The sequence below is a fragment of the Mustela erminea genome, chromosome 18, assembly GCF_009829155.1.
Source record: "Mustela erminea isolate mMusErm1 chromosome 18, mMusErm1.Pri, whole genome shotgun sequence".
Classification (NCBI taxonomy): Eukaryota; Metazoa; Chordata; class Mammalia; order Carnivora; family Mustelidae; genus Mustela; species Mustela erminea.
In genome coordinates, this window is record NC_045631.1 from 37,074,259 (window position 1) to 37,083,778 (window position 9,520).

General features: G+C 53.9%; 1 long non-coding RNA gene across 1 annotated transcript; it reads right to left on the reverse strand.

Annotated features, from left to right (window-relative positions):
* Positions 1-3,715: 3,715 nt before the first annotated feature.
* On the reverse strand, positions 3,716-9,005 carry LOC116578251. The gene is made up of 3 exons (XR_004280791.1): positions 8,872-9,005; positions 5,292-5,693; positions 3,716-4,828 (listed from the first exon to the last, which is right to left on the reverse strand). It is a non-coding gene; the product is annotated as an uncharacterized LOC116578251 (long non-coding RNA).
* Positions 9,006-9,520: the final 515 nt, after the last annotated feature.

Consider the following 9,520-nt stretch of genomic DNA (forward strand, 5'->3'; position numbering starts at 1 on the left):
AACGGAGTCTCACGACTTGGATTTCCATGCCCCAGTGAGGAGGAGGTAGGCTGACCCCATGTAACTTCGGGGGATGAATGCCTAGACCATCAACCCCACCAAGGATGGTGAAAAAGCAACAAAAGGCCACCTGATTTAATCTCAAATAATTTATTGATTCTTGAAAAGAGACAGGAGAGAGAGCTGGCCAAAGACCTAAGTTGCCTATTGAGTAAGCCACCAGTCTTCTTGGATCAGGGATGCTTACCACACTTAGTTAGCCTCTTCTGCCTTGGAGAAGAATTCCTGGTGGGACCTTGGCCTCTCCCACCCCATCCCAACCATAAGCTCACTGGGAACAGAGACCCAGTGGTCTTCTGAAACACCAGTCAGATCTTCTGACTCCGCTTATGTGCCTTCAAGGACTCATCACAGCAACAGCCATAATCCCCAAAGTGTCCCCTGGAACACATCAGTCCCAAGAGATGCACCTAAAGAAACAGTTTGGGGGCTAAATAAATTTAGAAGATGCTCTTTCCTGGAACTCCCTACCCGTTGGAGAGTCACATTCCAACATGAGCATAATTAAAGGCCTAGAGAAGTCCTACAGGTTTAGCTTACAACCAGGTTAACCTGTTTGACCCAGCTTTCCCAAACTTATTCCATCATATACCATCTTTCTTTCTTTCTTTCTTTTCTTTTTTTTTTTTTTTTTTTTTTTTACAAGAAATACCTATCAACAGCCAAAAAAATAGTCCCATGGAACATATATTGGGAAGCAGGGACCTGAATGGTAAAGCCCCAAGTCCATTCAGGGAGAGGAAGGGCAGCTGTGACAAGAGAAGTCCCTGCCTGAAGAAGCAGTCAGGGAGCCCTCAGGGAGCCACACTGGCCCAGGGTGCCAGAAAGGAGGCATGGCTGTGGGCCAGGAGAGCCCACCCACAGCTCCCCTCCGACGGTGTTCTCCTCATCTGCACCCAACGTCCTGGGAGAGTGTGGGCATTTCTGGGCCTGTCACACCCTGAATGGATCTTGGCTCCTCGTTGATGCCAGCAGCCCCCAACCAGGGGTCCCTGAGATGGCATGCAATCGTGAGCTCTCCCCCAGAAAGAATATTTCAGCTTGTAGATAGTCATAGAGGCCATTGTCCCAGTGGACCAGCTGCAGCCAGAACTTTACTAAGGGAGGAAAAGCACAGGCTTTGGAGGCAAAATCCTGAGCTCCTATTCTGGTCCCCCACTTACCAGGAGCTGGGTAAGTGGGGCCTTGGCTAAATCATCCAGTCTCTCTGAGCCTGTTTCCTCCTGTAGAAAGTAAGGAAATAACGGCTGATTTCAAGCTGGTTGTGTTCACTGCCTCGTGGTTTGTCTCATTACCTCCAAAGTTCTAGAAGTTTCTAAGGGTAGGATTCAGTCTCATCATTCACTTATTCATTCATTCATTCATTCAATCTGAGTATTTACTGGGGACCTACAGTGTGCCGGGCACTGGGGAAACAACGCAGAAGAAAAACGAGACAGGTCTCTGTCTACATGGAGCTCACATCCGGTGGAGACAGAATTGTTGACTCGGTTGCTCCATACAGAGCCACCACAGCAGGCCAGGCACTGTGCTGGGCTCCTCCCTGTGTATTGTGTTCACAGAGCACTTCTGCCATCATTGTTCTGTTTGTTCCCCATGACATGCGATGAGACAGGAAGTATGGGGGTTCCTACTCTTTTTTGTAGACAGGGAACTAGAGGTTCAGGAAAACCAAATGGAAAACTGACCTGGGAACAAAACTCTCTTCTGTCCGCAGGAATTCACTGAAGGCCTTTTCTAGGCCAGGTGCTCTGTTCACAGTGCCGTGCAGATGTCCATTCTGGCTGCGTGGAGCTGATAGCCTTTGCTTGCCGGTCTGTCACGGTGGTCCCCAGTCCTCTCCGCGGCCCGGACCCTCCCCAGCTGCGTCCTCAGCCACGGACCTTCCACACAACAGACTGCACATGAACTGATTCCCCAAACTCCAGCCCCTCAGCTGTCCGCCTTCACAGCCCAGGAAATCCTTCCTGTGCTCCAACTTCCCCACCTTGCAGGCCAAGGCTGGTCCCTCCCGGGGGCCTCTTTTGAGTGGAGCAATGCTCAGGGAGGACCGGGATAACTGAGGCTCTCCCCAGATGCCTATGTGTGAACCAAAGGCAAGGTAGGCTCTGGACCACCAACCAAGCAGATGCTGACCGGGAGGCCACCCTGGGGCGGCCAAGCAGCTCTTCCAAAGCCAATGGGGCTAGCAACCAGAGTAAGAGAGGAAGACGGTAGCCAGGGGACAAAGTGAGGAGGCCACCATCATTCCACGGGGGAGCCTGGGAACTCAAGGCGAGATGAGATTCTGGAGGGAGGTGCTGCATGGTGGGGGGCGAGGGGGGCAAAGGTACCCAACACCCTACTCCCTTCAGCTTAAAGGAGCACTTCCCAGGGGCACCTGGGCGGCTCAGTGGGTTAAAGCCTCTGCCTTCAGCTCAGGTCATGATCTCAGGGCACTGGGATCGAGCCCTGCATTGGGCTTTCCGCTCAGTGGGGAACCTGCTTCCTCCTCTTCTCTCTGCCTGTCTCTGCCTACTTGTGATCTCTGTCTGTCAAATAAATAAATAAAATCTTTAAAAAAAGGGAGCACTTCCCAGCTGAGCCAGAGAGAGCTGACAAATCCAGCCATCCCCAAACCCCTTCTGAGTACCCCTTCCTCCTCCCTCTTCATTCCCTCCTCCTCCTTCTCTCCCCCTTCCTCCTCCCCTTCCTCCAGAAACACTCCTCAGATCATCTGTGTGCCACTGGCATGTTCCCTGTATGTCTGTCCAGCTCCTATACTCCCACACCGCATCTCTTGGTGTCCTGGCCACGCTCTATCTCCTCCATCGAGCAGGGGCTCCAGGTGAGACTGTGGAGGTTTCTGGAGAATGCCTCCACCCTGCAGGTACAGAGAACCAATGTCCTTTAAAGCGCCCCCCACCCCAGCTCTCCTGCATCTGGGGAGTGGGGGGCAGCACCAGCTCCAGAGCCCTTCAGCTGCACCAGATCCTGACTGTTCCGCAGGTGTTTACAGCCTCTCTCCTGTGCTCCTGGCACATGGCCCTCTGCCTGGATCCTGTCTCCTCTTTCATCCCCTGTCCCTGGTTCTTACCAACATCATTCCTCCAGCCCTGCTGGCAGCCAGCAGTCTAATCTAAATCATGTTCACCACAGTTTTCCAGGCACGTCCTCTTACCTGCCAGGTTCTGGAGGGACACACAGAGCCTGAAGGCCCCGGGGGGTAGATCCAGGGTAGAACTATCTGGTTCGGGGGAATATTCTATGCTATTCCTATAGTCCCCTCTGGTGCCTTCCCAGGGAGGAGAACTTTTGTCTCCATGAATTAGCTCTGTTGCCAGGAGAAAGAAAAGCTGCTTCTTCCCTCTTTACAGGTGGGAAAGCCTGCAGGCAGGGATCCAGAAATCAGACTCAGCACCATCCCCCTCCCCTCACGAATCCTCTGCCAATTCCTAGTTCAAGCCAGCGTCAGCCCTCACCTGGACCACTGCCGTCACCTCATGACAGGTTCCCCACCTCTACTCTCATTACCCCCAGCCTGCAGCCAACCTGAGATGCTCCTGTCACCCCCGACACAACCCCACAATGCCAAGGGGCTGCTTCTGCTCTTAGATCAGGTTTTAAACATGACCTAGAAGACCATATGCTCAGCCTCTGCCCACCTCCTGCTGTATTCATCCCCTTTGTTCTTCGCACCACTGCCATGTCCTTTTTCTTGCAACTCCTGGGACAGGCTCCCTCCCACCACAGGGCCTTTGCATATAGTGTCATCTCTGCCTGGACCATTCTTCCATTCCCTCAGGGATCAGCTTGGGCATCGCCTCCTGGGGGAAGCAGCTCAGCTTCCCTGACTGCTCTAATGCTCTCTATATACTCTCAAGGCATTACGTTCTTCCTTTTCTTTGCACCGATCACAGTTGTCACTTTCACTGCATTTGGCTGGCTATTTAATGTGGGCAAGAGCCAAGTCGGCTCTGCGCTCTCTGTATCCTCAGGCTAGCACAGTCCCCGGCACGTAGAAGGCTCTCAATAAACAGTTGTGGTACGAACGAGTGAGGCCCAGATGAGTGATGCACCTGGTGGAAAGTCACCAAGTGAGGCCTTAGCCAAGCTGGGACCAGGGACTTGGCTCCTAGCTGGGGAAGCTATGCTCCCATGCCTGATTGTCCATCTCTCTGCTTGCTGGCCAGCAATCAGTCGCTATTTTAAAAAAGTTCGCTACACAGCAAGCAGTGTCCAGGGACTGGGTGTGGAGGGGGTTGCGGGCTAGAGTAATGAATTGCATCACAGTCTCTGCTGTTGCTCTCCTCCCCCCCAACCCCTGCGCTCAGTAGCCTTGCCCTTGGCCTTGGGAAATGAGTGCTTGCTACACCTTCACCTTTGCAATGGTGGTCTCCAGGCCTGTCCCAAAACAGAGAAGTGGGAGACGTCAGTCCCTTGCCAAGAAGGCAGAGATCTGGTGGGAAGGAGAAGGCTGGAAAAGAAGGAAAGAGAAGACAGAGCCTCCATGGAAAGCCTAGGGTGACAGGAGAAGGGCTCATGGAAGGCAGGATATTGACAATTTGGGGAGACACCTTGGGAAAGCGACTCACCCTCTCTGGTCCTTCGGTGCCCCAGAGTGGATGTCACAATCTTCCTCTTTAGCATCTCTCTCATGGAAAGGGCAGAGACAATGAAAAGGCCATGAACTGTTCAGACAGAACCGGAAAGTCTCCTCTGAGCAATCCTGGAGGGCTTCCTGGAGTAGAGGAGCTTTATAGAAGCCACAGGCAGCCTGGTGGGGTAGCTGCAAAGCAGGAGGCAGCAGGCAAGGAGAAAGGGGGTAACCAGAGTGTAGGAGAGCATACAAGGGAGGCAAGAATCACTGTGTTGCCTTAATATGTCCAGTTGTGTCACTGTCCCCTGAGAACCCTTCAGAGGCCCCCCATGTCACTCAGAAAAACTGAAGACCTTGCTCCCTGCCTTTTTTTCCTATCCCCATTGCCCTGACTCTTACTACTCGTCCAGACACTCCTCTCTGGTCTTCAAACATGTCCCCATGCTTCTCAGGCTGTTCCCTCCTCCTGGCTTTCTTCAGCCCCACGAATCATTCCCTCACCCCCCACAAGGCTTTGCCCAAATGTCACCTTCTCCATGGAGCCTCCCCTGAGGATGTCCTATAAAATCACACCCCCTCCCCAGCCCCCACCACCACTCCCCATTCCCTTCACCTTGCTCCTTCTTCCCCATGGCCCTTAAAACATCCTCACCTACTCAATGATTTACTCCTTTTACTCGTTATCTCTCTGGAGAAGTCATGCTCCACGGGGCGAGAATAACCTCGTCTGCTGTTTGCCGCTGTCCCTTCAGCACCTAGGACAGTGCCCGGCACGTAGTAGGTGCCCCATGTAGACCCCTTGAATAACCAAGAGGAGTGGCGGGCAGCAGGTGCTTGTAGCCTGGGAATGGAGTGGGAAATCATTTCTTCAGGCTCTTTGATCAGCTGGTGGTAAGGGGGCCCAGAGGGCTTGGTCAGCTCATGAGTAGTCACCCAGCACGCCTGTCCCACTCGTTGTCACGTCTGTCCCAGCTCTCCCTCCTCTCTTTTCAGAGCCCTCCCTCAGTGTCGGTGCTCCTGGCATCTGGCATCCATCAGTCCCTTCCAGAAGTCCCTGTGAAACAAGGAGGGGTGGCTAAAACGATCCCAGATTGGGGGCAGGCGGGAATGTGTGGGTGAGCTGCTCCTGTCCCCGAACCCCCCGCCCCCAACAGCTCTGCCCAGAGCTGCCAGCCCACGGCCTTCACCACCCCCAACACCCATGGGCCTGGGGGAGACTGTTGCCAACCACACACAGCTCCTGGCTCTGGATTTGAGGGAGGAGGAGGGGAGCTGGCAGGAGGGAACCAGGGCAAGCAAATGGGACCTGACAGGGGCCGGGCACCTCGGGCAAAGAATGTAAATAAAAATCAGTAAATATTTGGGGGAAGTGGAACGGGAAGTGGGTGAGGGAGGAGTGGAGGGGACGTGTTGGATTTCCAACAACATCTGGAGGGCAGTCCCCTCCACCTCCTCCCCCCACATCCCACACCACCCCACGTGGGGGCTTGCAGCACGAGAGGGTGCTGGTTTGCGGGTGTGTGTGTGTGTGTGTGTGTGTGTGTGTGTCTGTGCTTGGCTGTCTCGATGCATGTGTGCTTGGGGGCATGTTTGATGGTCTGGAGTGTTTGCTTGGCCAAGCGCACACAAGGCCAGCCTCACCCAGTCCCAAACTGAGTGCCTCCCTCTGGGTCATTCATGTCCTTCCTTCCACAAGGCCCTTCTGTGAGCCAGGTTATGGACGTTCTGGGATGGAAAGACAAGGTCCCTATTCTCTGAAAGCTTCTAATTGAAAGGATGATGACAACACATAGGGAGGGCCTTGACAGCCCTCAGTTCAGGGGTCTCTGAACCTAGACCAAGGGGGAGTGACATGAAGTGGAGATCAGAGAGGACCTCTAGGAGGAGGAGGAGGAGGATTATGAAAGTGCAGGGAGACATAGATGAGAAAATAATGGGTATGGTGGAGGGAAGTTCGTTTTCAGGGAGAGATAGGACTATAGAACATCTATGGGCAAGATGACAAAGGATGATAGAGCAGGGGGACAAATAGTATTGAAGTTTCATCCGGCTCCAGGAGAACATCTAAGCCAAGAGCCTAGCTGTGCAACCAAGTGTACAAGAGGGGACTCTGTAGGAAGGTCCAGCCTCTGTCTCACCATGCTTCTCTTCTGTGACTTCCTGATGAACCTTTTTCTGGACAAGAATTATATCTCTCCCTTTCTCTATCACGTCCCCTTCCTGGCAACCAATTCCGGGCTTTGCCCCCAACCCCTATGCAGCCTGGGAGCTGAGTTCAGAACCCTGGAGGCTGGAGGGTCCCATTAGCCCTACTCTCTCCACTTCACAGGGGAGGACACTGAGGCCCAGAGAAGGGAAGTGACCAGCCCGAGGGTCCATGGCAGTAAATGGTAGAGCCGGGGTTAGAATCTGGAGCCCCTGTCTCATGAGGGAGGAAGTGGGGATGGGTGGAGAGTTCCTCGTTGCTTTGTGATGCTTCAGGCTCAGCCTTCGGGATTTATCTGTGCCTGGGCTATTGGCAGGTTATGTGTGTGGAACAGGGTCCAGCCGACCTCTGCACAGTCGTCCCTACTTTGCTTGCTTAGTCAGCAGCCTCCATGGATGCCCTTTGCTCTGGGGACGCAGGGTAGCTCTGGCATAATTGAGAGGGAACCCCTGAACTGGGGATGAACACACCAGGATCCCAGCTGCGCCTAGATCAGAGACGGAGGAGAGGCCCCCGCCCGGGCCCTCATGGGAACCCAGCCCATAAGTGAGGGGACAGAGTTTATTTATTTATCAACTAGCTTTCAAGTACTTACAGGGGCTTGGCCCTGGGATGTTCAGGAAGCAGCAATGAACACAATTGTTTAAAGCAGTGGTTTTAAAAAAAATAAAAATAAAAATAAAGCAGTGGTTTTTAAACAATGCTTTGTGGGCTCCCCCCCCCTTAGATGCTGCCATAGGGTAAGAGGGAAGAGGGTTGGGAGTTCTCTGCCTCTCCCCCACCCTTCCCACCACCTCAACCAAAGTAGTTCCCACTTTCATCTGCTTTACTGATCAGAGTTCTAGGAAGATTTCACTTAAAGGCACCCGATACTATTGGGGGGAAAAAAATGAAGACTACGTCTCTTCCAAGGAACAGAAGAAAAGCCCCTGATTCAGCCCACAAAGCGAGATCACTGCTAGAAAAAAGGGAAGCAGAGCATGTCTGCCTCTACCTTCAGAGCTGTGGGCTTTGGCATCTTTTGAGAGGGAGGTGAGTTTCTAGGATGGACTTCACAGACGTTCCAAGGTTTTCTCTTGCCATCCAAATTGGGTCAGCCTCCCTCAGAGATGACTGCCTCCCCGCATGAGCCCCCCAACCCCCACGCAGAGCCCACAGCAGCCAAAAGTGCAGGGTGTCTAAAGAGGGTCCGAGGATTGAAGTGTCATCCTCCTACCTCCCACTTCCAGGCTAGGGAATAATCGGGCCCTTTGTCCAGCAGGAGGATGCCCAAAGGGTGAGGTCACCCCCAACATGGCTCTCTTTGTCCCACAGCCAAGAAGACACCAAGGCCGAGACCAGTCCCTGCCCCTACCCCCTGTCCCTAAGCCTGTGGCACCTCCCCAGCAAAGAAGGGCTTGCACCCCTGGGGGAGTATAAGAAGGACCTCCAACCAGGAAGGAGGTTGATGCAGTGGGCATCGGTAAAGGTGAGGAAGGGTTGGGATGGGTACATCCCAGAGAAGGGGGCCGAGAAAAAGTCCCCAGTTTAGAGGGCGACCCTGCCTCACGAAGTTCTCCAGGATCTCCTGCAGCTTGGCCTACAAAGTTGGTTCCAAACCCAAAAGGCAAAACTAAGGAATCTGATTCTAGAACCCCCAGTAGCTTGCTTCAGCTTTTGACCAACAGGTCTTTGGGAAAAGGGGCTGAGCTGAAAGTCCCCACAGGTATAGCCTTGGGGGGGATGCTGTCCCAGCACCTCCTCCACAGAGGAGGAGTCTGGAGTCCAGGAAAACCTGGGGGTGGAGTGTGTCCACAGTCTGGAAGAACAGCAGAGCTGTTGTCTCAACCAGAGAGTTTCTGAGGGGCTGAGAGGGGAGGCCTTCAGGAGGCTCTGTTGTCAGTATGGGGTAACGGTGATAAGAGGGACAGGCCAGAAGAAGGGGTGGTCTATAAGGAGGCTGAAGGAGATGTGGTCCTGGTGTCGCTGAGCGCTAGGCTGGGGATCAAGGGCACTGGGTTCTAGTCCCACTCTGCCTCTAACTCACCCGGGAACCCTGGGCTTGTTTTCTTCTCTTGGAACCTCAGTTTCCATGCAATGAGATCCTTCTGGAGCCAAACTTTTAGTAGCCCTAACTATGAAGTTCTAGGAAGCAGGGCACAGGAACGTAGATCTGAAGCACAGGAGGAGGAGGCCTCTGTAGCCTCCTGATGAGACAAGGTGCATGGCGGGACACAGGAAGGGCCCCCCTGAGAGCTTCTGCTATTGGAGCAGCTGCCTGTGGGGAGGGAGGGGGCAAAGCTCGCCAGGAACCAACCATGATCGAGGTGGGGGTGGAGGGCTGGTCAGGAAGACAGTAGCGCCATTGGTGAAGAGGGCAGTGTCTAGAGGCCACCAACGTTGGGAGTGTGGAGGGGTGGGTCCACCCACCCTCGGAGCTCAATGAGCGGCCAGAGAGGGCCAAGAGCATGCTGGGAGTAGGGGCCAATGACAGGGCACAGAATGGTCTGACCAGGTCAGCCTCTAAATAGGGATTCTCAGACTCCGGGAGCTTCTCAGACTTTGGGAGCACCCTGTCTCCCCGCCTGGCCTCCCCATTCATGCTGAACCAGGCCCCACCCCATCTTGGTGGAATGTTATGTGAGCTGAGAATAGTCATCACTGGGGTCAAGGAAGGGAGGGTCGCCAGGGACTAA